The sequence below is a fragment of the Hesperophylax consimilis genome, chromosome 18 (genome assembly GCF_061612785.1).
Source record: "Hesperophylax consimilis isolate HC1 chromosome 18, BYU_Hcon_1.0, whole genome shotgun sequence".
Taxonomy (NCBI): domain Eukaryota; kingdom Metazoa; phylum Arthropoda; class Insecta; order Trichoptera; family Limnephilidae; genus Hesperophylax; species Hesperophylax consimilis.
In genome coordinates, this window is record NC_142853.1 from 30,072,985 (window position 1) to 30,086,131 (window position 13,147).

Consider the following 13,147-nt stretch of genomic DNA (forward strand, 5'->3'; position numbering starts at 1 on the left):
TTAATGGTAGAAGTCGTGGAAGTCCTAGGAAGACAAACTTAAGTCGGAGAGAACAAGATAAGACAGATGCTAAAATGAATGGTAGAAGTCAGGGAAGCCCTAGGAAGATAAACCTAAGTCGGAGAGAACAACATAAGACAGAAGCTAAAATGAATGGTAGATGTCGGGGAAGCCCTAGGAAGATAAACTTAAGTAGGAGAGAACAACATAAGACAAATGCTAAAACGAATGGTAGAAGTCGGGGAAGCCCTAGAAAGATAAACATAAGTCGGAGAGAACAACATAAGACAGAAGCTCAAATGAATGGTAGGAGTCGGGGAAGCCCTAGGAAGATAAACATAAGTCGGAGAGAACAACATAAGACAGAAGCTCAAATGAATGGTAGAAGTCGGGGAAGCCCTAGGAAGATAAACATAAGTCGGAGAGAACAACATAAGACAGAAGCTTAAATGAATGGTAGAAGTCGGGGAAGCCCTAGGAAGATAAACTTAAGTCCGCGAGAACAATATAAGACGGATGCTAAAACGAATGGTAGAAGTCGGGGAAGCCCTAGAAAGATAAACATAAGTCGGAGAGAACAACATAAGACAGAAGCTCAAATGAATGGTAGAAGTCGGGGAAGCCCTAGTAAGATAAACATAAGTCGGAGAGAACAACATAAGACAGAAGCTTAAATGAATGGTAGAAGTCGGGGAAGCCCTAGGAAGATAAACTTAAGTCCGAGAGAACAATATAAGACGGATGCTAAAATGAATGGTAGAAGTCGGGGAAGCCCTAGGAAGATAAACATAAGTCGGAGAGAACAACATAAGACAGAAGCTTAAATGAATGGTAGAAGTCGGGGAAGCCCTAGGAAGATAAACTTAAGTCCGAGAGAACAATATAAGACGGATGCTAAAATGAATGGTAGGAGTCGGGGAAGACCTAGGAAGATAAACATAAGTCGGAGAGAACAACATAAGACAGAAGTTTAAATGAATGGTAGAAGTCGGGGAAGCCCTAGGAAGAAAAACTTAAGTCTGAGAGAACAATATAAGACGGATGCTAAAATGAATGGTAGAAGTCGGGGAAGCCCTAGGAAGAAATAATTAAGTCGGCTAATGTCAAGTCAGAATAACATACGAGTATGTAGGTGTGAGATTATGTATGAATGTAAATGAAGCAAGAATTGTGTATCAAGACGAAGTTGTGGCGGTGCACAATCTTGCGGCGAAACGATATGATAGTTTTCGTCAGCAGAGCTTGCAGGCAACATTAAACCCAAATTTTAATATACATAAGTATTATACAGTGCGTAAGTCATAAAAGCATAGTAACCTGCTCGTACGTGTAATTAAATCTGCCGGCAAAGTAGTAATATTTTAAAACCATTACTAGAGCGTGAACATGGTAAATTCAACCGACGTAACAAAATAATAATGCAATGTGAGTTACATTCATATTTAAAACTGATGAAATAATACATAAATCACTGAAATGATGTTACCGGCGACGATCAACGATAAATTTCGAAAATTTAAAATACAATTTGTAAACATTTGCTTGATTCAGCTTTTTTTTTTTAAATTTACCTACCGTCAGTATTTTGAACATTCACTAGAATAAAAAGGATTTATATTATGTTCCGTGCAGTAGAATGCCGTAAATTTCATTTATATTTTTGAGTGGATTTACGAACCGAAAATGATATGTTTTTGCTTTATAAATAGTTGATAATATGGTGCCCTCTTAATATTATTATGCACTATTTTCTTATAATGCAGTACTAGATATGCTTGATTTATCCAGTTAAATAATTTCGTATTCATCCCTACCTCTCCTGGCTGCTATATATTATTCACAGCTTAATCAAAACTGTTGCAAACTCACCCTGGGCATATTTAAGCAAGGGTGGATACTAGCTGGTAGCCAGCGGATAGTAGGGTAGCAGATAGTAGGGTAGTAGGTAGTCCTTATTAAACGCCGTTGTCTAGCTGAATTTTACAAAATGCTGGACGCCACTGACAAGGAGGAAGAGAAGGTAAAGGGATGAATTAATGGCGGTGGAGGAAATTGAATTGTCAGCGAAAGGGGTATACTTTTGTCAAAGCATTCCGATTGAGTAAACGCCCGCCCCTGTGTTCTGTTTGTTGTTTATTATTGCGTGCCGCTTGCTGTTGATATTTTCGGTAAATATGTAAAGCAGTTAGTGGAATATTTACCTTATTTCGAAGTCGCTTTTACATGGAAACTTTTATGAGTATAAAAATAAATTCCACTGCTGTGCCAAGTATTTTTAGTGAATTTGCTTGAAATATGCTTTGACAAAAAGCAATCAGATGAAAGCGACCTGGCTTATAACGGCAAATTAATATTATTGTTTTAATTTATTATCTTCTTATTTCTTCTTGGTTATAATGATTAGTAAGTAGTTGGGAATAATGATTAAAGATTCAAATATTGTTATAATATACTGTCAAATTACCCATCTGGTAAACACATAGAATTTTTTTTCCTTTATTTTTGAAATATTTTCTGTTTGTATTTAGTATTACATTATGTTTGTGATTACTCTATGTTTGCTTCACTCAAAAATAAATTGTTAACATCGATACATGCTTAGTCCTAGTGAGGTTGATTTTTATGATAAAAACATGATTTGTGTATTTTATATATGCAATATTCAAATAAATTAAAACGCTTCGTTTAATTCTTGCATTTTTGTACAAATTACTGCTAACTAGTTTCGTCCAGTGAAAATGAAAACGTACGATCAAAACCACACTTTAAACATTTTGAAAATGAAAAAGCCAAGTAAAATCTGTTAGACATAATACTAATTTTAAGATATAATTAGAGTGTGAGAAGATATTTCACAAATCAAAAGAACTACACACAAACATAAAATACCTGCTCCTACTGAAAATTTTCATGCTTTAATTGATTGTACATAATTCCGCAGAACTAAGGTAAATAAAAAATTATAGGTTATAACATTTAGGTATGACAGATAAACAGTAAATATTTATTTATTTATCTTTATAAATCTTAAATCACAACTGTTAATATTGTTAGGATACCAGCGCAGAACCGTGAAACACACATGATTTACTAATATTTTGAAAATTACAAAAATATTTTCTGTTACAAATAAAAAATATATTATCTGAATTCATCAGACAATTAATTTCAATTTTGAAAATGACACTAAAATTCAAAGCAATAATTGAGTACATTGAACCAGATTTCGCGCAGGACTAACGCGCATTACAAACGACCCAAATTACGTGTGATTATATAAACAGTATAATAATCGACTTTTTTGTTTTGTGTAATACACATATAATTACGTAGGCACATAGATACACTTATCAATAATTAATTTCATTTAGTCATTATTGTAAATCAACAACAACAAGTATTAGCCAAAGAACTGAACTTTTTAGTCATTCATATTAATTATCAAATACGTTCTTAATGATTATAATCTATCACAAATAATTTATTAAAACCAATCAAAAAGATAGCGCAGTAAATTTTAATTGTGTTGATTCAAAATATTATGATAAGTGTATTTGTTCAGTGAATCACACATGAATTACTTACTTAAAGATAAAATTAAATAAGATTAATAAAAATTGGCGCCCACTCTTATCAAAACAGAATTAGGAAGAAAAGGATGTAAAAACGATGACAACACATGTTCTTCTAGTGAGGTGTAAACAAAACTTTTGTAAACTGTACAAAAATAATAGAAATACATACATCTATCAATCTATAGAAATAAAAAAGTTCATTTGTTAAAAATTTTACCTGTATTATATAGATGTCACCTGTAACAGGTAGCAAATGAAAAACAGCGCCATTGGTTGGACTTAAAAGCAAATGCACCATTCTTTCTCTATCTGCACCTTTTCATCATTTTTTACATTTTAATTACTAACCTCACTAGGAATTGCATGTGTCGAGGTTAGTAATTTTACAAAATAATAAAAATAACTCAAAGTAATATGTATATTGAAATAACAATATTGTTGCATGAATGATGGGTACCTAACAAGTTGAAGGAAACTATTTTAATAATGTAGTAAATATGTAGGGCGACTATGCGAAATAACATATTTTGCAATTAATTTAAAAGAACAAAGATTAAAAGTAGAAGAAAAAAATGCAATATATTAAGCGATTAATTAAGGACAAATAAGAGAAAGAAAAAACAATATATTTAACAAAACAACTTTCCTACCAGTACCCTGTACTGAGGTAGGTGACAGGAATGTACAATAAAAATATTTTTGTTGTTTGTTTTTGGGGTGTTATGCCGTGTTGCGCTAACTCCTTCTTTAGCCGACGTTTCGGAGAGCGTTGCAGTGTCCATCATCAGGGCAGATCCGGTAGATCCGAAGATGTGTATGGGTAGATCTACTCTGATGATGGACACTGCAACGCTGTCCGAAACGTCGGCTAAAGAAGGAGTTAGCGCAACACGGCATAACACCCCAAAAACAAACAACAAAAATGCTTTTGGCCGTGAAAATCTAAAAACTTACAATAAAAATATTTAATTATATTTTATTGACAGATTAGGTAGTGTAAAATTTAGATATGTGAATACTGGAAATTAATTTGAAAGAATTAACGTACAGGTAATATGTATCTTAAGCAGATTTGATCCGAATAAACTACCACATAGATGCATTGCTTGCATAGAGTATGTTTTAAATTTGTTACGCATTAAAAATAATTTGAAAAAAAACTTTAATCCCAATCACTACCAATCGTCTGGTGCCGGTGAGACTATGGCATCCCCATTTGGGGTATGTTTTGAGGCTGAAGGGAAGTACCCAGCTATTCAGATTTGGTCACCAAACATAGCAAAAGCCATTTTAAGCAACTTTTCGATTCTGAATGGTGGTATTTCTCCAAGGTGATACTTTAAATATTCACAACTCTGTAATCTTTCCTAAGTCAATACTTTCCTTTTTTGTTGGCAGACAGACAGCATAAGCTTACAACGATAAAAATAAACCAATTTATTTACTCAAGTGCAGATTGTATAACTGAGTACAGAATTATCGCATTATATGCAGATAAGAAAATGTATAAATAGATTGATAAGGGATAAGATTCCAGTGACCTTATGATTCAAGTTATTTGGGTTATAGACTGGGAGTAAGTATGCAGAGTGTATGATTTAGCCAAGAAGAAGTAGATGAAGAAAAAAGGCAATATAAAAAGACATGGATAGAATTCACCGGTATTAAATTGGAATTGGAGTATCGTTGGTTAGGAATTATAATTGATAATTAAATATATCAGCAAACTCACTGTTTCTCTGATTTTTTTATACATTCATTTTTTTAAATTCAATCACACAATACTAATACTATCGAAACACACAACTATTATTTAAGTCGTCAACTTGGAAAACCCGCCTAGGAAATTTCTGATACATTCACAAAAAATGCTCCAAGTAAATTGATAATAAATAAATTATTAATATTTATCGCTAAATATCAATATAATAATGTACAATTATGTTGATATTTAGAATAAAAGGTATATTTAAAGTGCTCCAAACGGTTTTTCGTGACATTATAGATTTCCGAAAAATTCCAGAGCGGGTTTTGCAAGTCGACGACTAATTTCAACATAATTTGTTCCTTCGTCGTTTCTCTGATAGAACGTCCTTAGATACTCAGTATACTCACCAATCATCGCCTTGAAATAAGTATGGTTGTACGGTGTTCTTAGTCTGTGATATTGTGGTTGGTTGTAAGTCAATCTGAAGTTAGAAATAGTATCTCGAAATTTCTTTTATATTGATACATAACAAGTATTTTTTTTTATAAATTATTATTTGATAATACTAATTTATAAAAACCTAACTTGTGCTTACCGGTGCTGAGGCTTTAATAAATAGTATAAAATAAAGTCGCTGTTCGTGTTTGTCTGTTTGTGCGCTTAGTTCTACTAAACTACGCAAAATATGTTGATAGGCTTTTCACTATCATTTAGAGAATTTCTTCCGGAAGGTTTTTATATAATACTTGTATATTTTTATTAATAAACAAGAGAAAAATGTAAGTTTTGTAATCACAGTTAAAAAAAATCGGGTTTTTAAATTGCTTGCGCTGGCTAAACCTTATGATATACTTCAAAATGATATTACTACGGAATTTTATATCTTAAAAACGCCTACAGAAAAGTCCGAGATGGTAGTCTATTTCCTAAAAATAAACCCCAGAACGCCGGGTACATGTCATATAGTTGAAAATACGTAACAAATTTATTTATTATTAAAAAATTACGTATAATAATTAGGTCTCAAATGGTCGAGGGGTCCTGTGTTCGATTCCCAGTTGAAACCGTTATCTTTTAATTTTTCTTTGTCTTGTTCTGTTTCATGTTTCATTTAGATTTGTTAGTATCACCTTCTTCTTTAATAATAAATTTATTATTAGTTAGTTTCAAGCTAATCCAGAAAATACATATCCAGATAATAATTCCCAGTTAAACTAAAATCCTTGAATATTTCATGGTTTTCCCAGTTGTTCGTAAAAATAAAGTAACTGCACAGTACCTATATGTAAGCCACCTAGGTTGAAAACAGTAATTTGTGATTTAAAAAAGCCACGATTCATCGTTAAATACTCGTAGCAGCGTACATAGATACACAGGTAGGTAGAACGTAAAGGTCGTACAGTCCATCCCAGGTACATAGCTTCCATTACAGGCAGGATCGGAGGCATTATCAGTCAGGGCCGGTGCAGCATGATGAATGGCATATGATTGCATTGTTGCCCCGTAGACTGGAAGCTCCCGATAGCCGGCGACATGCCTGTCCCTGCACAGTTGTGCCTATGGCTGCATGCCTATGCCTGTCTGTCTGCTATATCGGCTGCCGGCTGCGAAGTGCAGAGTCACTGCTCACCGGTCAGCGTGTCCTGCGTTCCATGTACCCGGACGTTGTGGGTTATTTGCAGGACATTGCAGGCTCTTTGTACGGATTTTTGTGAACGTTTTGCAGGTTTCGTAGTGGTTTTATACTCGTTATTACAGTTTTAGAGGAAATTGCGTTTTCAAGGTTGGCATTGGAATAACGTGCAACGCTCCGATTGAAAGTAATTGAAATAACGTAATTTTCCATTACGAGCTATTACGAAGATATTAACGCTATTATAATACCGAATTATTTTAGTTCTTGTGACCGCAGATATTGGGGAATTGAAAGAACTCACAATCTACCAAAATACTTACAATATGCCCGTACTTACGTATGAGATTTATTCTGGAACAGCTCGGAAAATTTATATTTATAATTACAACAAATACAATGAAGGTCTTGAGAAAACAATATTTCCGTTCTTGGGTTTTATAAATATGCCCTAATGATGGTCATTGGAAGGCCGTCTGAAACGTACGCTTAAGGAAAATGAAGCACAACACGGAAGAGCGTGTGTTAGTTGCTTTTTTTATACAAATCCAGTAATATTTTGGAATTTTTGATGAAAGTTTCTGAACATAAAGCCTAAAGTGACGTACAGCCATTGGAGGGTTGAAATTTGAACAATCACATGAAATAGATACCTACTACACAGAAATAATGATATAACGTCATTATTACCTGAAATTCGGCGAAAACCAACAAATTTGCAAATGGACGAACGCTCGCAAACAATCAGGGCTGCAGAATACACAGAGGGGTAAATATTTAACGTATAACATATCCCGGACACTGTCCTGCAGGGTGGGGGAGACCGAATTTAAAATTAGGGGGGTGCGAGAGTGTGAGGTCAATTTATCATTTACTTATGGGAGGACAGGTCACAAAGGGACGCGATGAAAAGGGAATTAAAAATGTTGCCGATGACAATCAGGCTGATGATGATTCCGCCGTTCAAATACAAAAATGAAATTTGACGCTTTTTCAGGAACAATGAATGCGTTAAAGGGCTTTTTCGTTACATAATACTTCCTTTGTTTTATAATTTTTGAATTACAGTTTTTTGAAAGGGTCTCGTGTTGATGTATTCCGTTTTTTTATTGGTGAGTGTTGATTACGTTAAAATACAAAGAGTTTTGATAAATTTGTGTTGATAAAATATACAAAAAAGCAACCAATTCATCATATTTTTATTATTAGGTAGGTACTGAAAATATAATAACACACAGTGTACACAATAAATAATATATTTTTGAATAATGAATTGTGAAATAAATAGCGATAATAATGTAAATGTTGTACTTAACCAGAATTTACTAACATCTAGATATTAACTGAAAATAATTTTTCTAAGATCTAAATATATTTTTTTGTAATAGTCGCTTAGTGCACCCGAACGGCAATCAAAAGGCTGTAGGTTCTATTCTCGTCAACGGCATTTATTTTTTCTCGGAAGATTTCAGGCAAATAATTATTGTTTATAATAATTTGTTATCATTTGTGCTTTGCATAATAAACCTCTTCCTATAAACATAAGTTAATATTCATTTTTATCGCATTTAACAAAAATGTAACAATTTTTTTTTTACTTTTCCACTGCAATATACTTACTACATCTCGAAATATATGTACCTGCCATATTATTAATTATTTATAAATAACTACAATAATTTAGGTACTGTACACTCCTTTTCCAACTACAAGGTAACGCTTCCATGGAAGAGTAGTATTCAAATCTTATAATATGTACCAACACCATGTAAATATCGTTTTATATGTAATTACCTTATTTATTTAATATAATTTTTTTAAATATAATATGGAGAAGATTACAATTTGAGGTAAGTATAAAAGGCCATTGGGGCTGTTTTACTATTTTGTAAAATACGTCAAAATATAGTGGCAGAACTGTCTGTAAGTGACGTTAAAAATGTTGATGGTCAGAATCGTTAAGCAGTTGAGTCGCTTTGTAGATTGGCGCATTCTGATAGCCAGAAGTCATTGCTTTCTGAGTATAAAAAATTACATGGGATCTACCACCAGTTACTTGTTAAAAACATGTAAGGTAACATATTTCAATATAAGTGGATTAAGCAGTATTGTTTTACAAAAAATATTTTTTGGCGTGCTTTAAACTTTAAGGTGTTGAAATCGAGCAATCCTGTTAAGAACAAAGTTGGATGCAGGAAGGGATAGCACATATATTCTCTCATATATAGATAACGCATAAACCTCTTTTGTACTTTTTCTATTTCTAGCATATGGTTTGGTTCAGAAGGGGTCCAAATAATGGAGCTATATTCCAGGTTACTGCACACAAGGGCTTCATATGTTCTCCGCATTGCTTTTCCGTTAAGAGAAAGCTGCAAGCCAAAAAATGTGTGTATTTTTGGTATACCTTATATTGTGGGTAATATGCATTAAAATCGCTTGACAAAAGGAGTCTAGAAACGTTTCAAGAACAAAACTGGTTTTTATTTATTTTGTAAATAATTTTATAAGAAAGCAAAACAGTTAATCAAGTGAAACTGTCACAGAAAATCTTAGCTACAATACTGTATGTTTTAAGTTGTTTCCTTTACGCGTTCATACATATCTATTGAAAAAAAATAATTTTGTAGTTTACATTTATATTTTTTATTGAGTAATTTATTTATTTATTTGTATTCTACCTAAGCGAAACGATAGGAAAGCCTTCAATTTATCTAAATCATTTTTTGAATTCATAATGTACACCAATTCGTTATAAAGATTAATCAAAATAGTGATTTAGAATTAAGCTTCGCTTTAAACTAAACAGAAAAAACGTAATGAAGGCAATGCACCACGTCGTGTAACATTTGGAATCGGGCCGCTAACGATAACACTCCTTATATTGGTGGTAATAAAGTTTAAATTCCCGCTCTACAACTGCCGCCTGTTTTGATTTATAAAACAAAAACATCGTCAATAAGTGTGTTTTATTTAATTTTTCGAAGTTAAGGAACAAATATTTAAAAGTTTTTTCCATGATTTTCTAAATTACTTAATTTGCCACACTATACAAAAAAAACCATAACCATTAATTAATGATCTCGCATTACTTTTATGGCGCTCCTTGCAAAATAGAAATATATCAGGTATAAAATAATGTACGATTTTATAAAATAAATGCATTACGACTTTTACAGTATTAAATCGGATTTATTTGATATCAATCAATTATTGAACGCATTAGTCATACTAGGAATACAATTATGGGGCTGACAGATTATGCAATACGCATCATGGCTTGACCTATTTCAGCATATCGCCATATAATCCCAATGGGAATAGATGGCGAGCGATATGCTGAAATATGCCAAGCCACGAGAATATATTTGCTACAGGCTTTATGCGTAAAACTGATAGCTGTGGAGTAAGAACTATTTGGACGATTTGAGCTGTCGCCTGAGGGCATCAAAAAATACCGTACCAAGAAAACAAAAGCACAGTATAATAATAAGAAAATGGAAAAACGTCAATAATATTTCAGAATAATTTAAAAAATATTAATGTATAAATTTGCTAACTATGTCCATTTTTCGAATAGGTTGTTTCTTTCAGTCTTACTAACGTGTTTTAAATTTTAAACAACTGTTTACCAAACAAAAATAGTTGTTTATCAGTTGTGTAAAAATTATAACACGTTTATTATTTAGTGGGTGTATATTTAGTTTAAAAAAATACGTGCAATTTTTCAAAAAAATTTATTAATACGTAAATAAGAATGAAAATATCCACTGCGAATAATAATACCTGGCTGATTTACACAGCGCCGTTTATCTGAAAAATCACCTCAAGGGCCCTGTACATATATATATATGGCACACGAGTAAGACCAATGAGTATTGCTAATTTATTAAGAATTTCTTTAAAACGGGATTCCTGATAAACTCAACAAATAAACTGGAAAAAAAGTCGCTTTTCGCATTGATACTCCAAATGCAAGTTTTCGTATATCATGATAATACATTCTTAATTTACTAAAACTTTATCAGGAAACCTGATAATTCAAGTAAGGCCTGCAATCTCGATTTAAACCGGAATACCAATAATTTGGAGAGATTCTAAATAATTTAGCTATACTCACTTTTCTCCGTGCATAATAAGTGTTTTATTATAATTTTTTTGTAACAAATAGATAAAATAATATCCTCACTGGGATGGAGCGTGCTGAGGATTTCATTTACATTTGATTAACATTTATTAGTATGGATAATATAAAGTAATTATAAATATATTGAAGTGTGTTTTTTTCTGAAATAAATATAAATATATTACAAAGTGTTTGTTTGTTCAGTTGAGTGGTTTCTGTTTCAGTCTATATTTGGTGTCAGTAAATTATCTATTTCTGATCTCCCTATGTTTTGTATCCAGCTTTTTAATTGAGTTTTGAGTACTGGCTTAAAACATTCATAATAATAACTAGCGACTTACATCTTCTTCTTCTTTATGTGCCGTATCAGGTCCCTCCGACGTTGGCGATCACTCTAGAAAATGTCTCTTTGTCTTGCGCTGCCCGGAATAGCTCCTCCACACTTCTAATGCCGGTCCACTCTCGTATATTTCGCAGCCAAGACATTTGTCTCCTACCATACTTACATCTAAGGCTTATATATACGATTAAGAATGTTCATTATGAACGGGTGAAATATCAAAAGTCAGCGTAATTTTAAAAAAGGCAATACATAGTTTTTCTAACAGGCTTGCCCGGGCACGGGTTTCGTAACTACGCCACTGATACATCTGTAGGTACATGATCGCACTTTGAAAACAATTAATTATCCGATTTGAACCAAATTGAAACGACTGTATTTGGAAATCATTCGCACAAATAAATTTAATCCCGTTTGATGGTCAGTAACCAGGTACGTCTAAAGCTCGATGCATTTCCAATGGGAATTTAATAACCGCTGAAATCCTTTTTGAACAATTCAAAGCACGCACTGTTGAATAAAATAATGATTGGCTCTCTCAATTCGATTTATTAGAATCACTGAAGAGATAAAGCGATATGAGTGCAGTGGGCTTGTCTATGTTCCCTGAAGTTCTCGGGTATATTTAAACAATGAAAATTATTTTGATCAAAATATGATCAATTATGTTATACAAAAATTGATCAATTATGTTTTACAAAAAATGATCAATTATGTTTTACAAAAATTTATCAATTATGTTTTACAAAAATTTATCAATTATGTTTTACAAACATTTATCAATTACCTATACTGATCAAAAAATTATCAATCATATTGATTAAAATATGATCAATTATTTTGATCGAAAATTGATCAATTATTTTGATAGAAAATTGAATTATTTTGATAGAAAATTAGTCAATTATTTTGATCAATAATTGATCAAAATAATTAAAATATCGACAATTTTTCTTAAACCGATATTAATTTTATTTACCCGTTTGGGGCCTAGGAGTAGAAGAGTGTTTTAGGTGACATCAGTTTTCTTTAAAACCGGACACTTCCAGGGATTCCGTTCAGTGATTATGCTTCAAAGAAATTTTGGTCCGGGTGTAAAATTAAAATAACTATGGTACTGCCTGGTAATAAGTTTTAATCTAAAATACTAATTTCTTTTGTGCGTCTGTCGGTCTGTCTGTGAATTGTCTACTTCAGTGAATTTAAGTGTCATTTTCAAAACTGGTACTCATTGTGTATCTATAACATAATATTTAAACAAAAAATTATATTAATTGTCATTTGAAAAATTGGAACCGACGCGACGTGTCAAGAATTCAGAATAGCGATAAATTAGCTACTTGAGTATAATGCTTTTTACAAAAAAAATTTAGTTCTCAATTTGAAATTCTATTTCTTTTGTTTAAATATCTTGTGTTTAATCTTAACAAGTAAAGTCAGATTTTTCAAAGATCTAGGCTGTTTAGCTAATGGGCAATTGTCAATCCCACAATAACAGGTAATATCCCGTGATTTTCTACGGGTCTGCGTTAGTTACCTATCATCGCGGCCTAAATATACCAACCTTAAACCTATTTAGTGGGCGTGGGTGTGGGTATCACTAAATCTGTGATTAAACGCAGCAGTGCATGTTAAGCTTCAGGACCGGCTTAACTGTACCAACGCTAAACCGTTGTTATAAACTTTATAAGTAAGATAGCCAAAGTTGAAAAGTTTTATAACCTATTTACAGTGTATTAAACTGTACATTTTTCAAGAATGTCAT

At 32.4% G+C, this 13,147-nt stretch overlaps 1 protein-coding gene across 3 annotated transcripts in view; it reads right to left on the reverse strand.

Moving 5' to 3' along the window:
- Positions 1-13,147, reverse strand: part of spri (Src homology 2 domain-containing protein sprint) — a 428,719-nt gene that overhangs the window by 260,549 nt on the left and 155,023 nt on the right. The gene's annotated exons all lie outside the window — the stretch shown is intronic.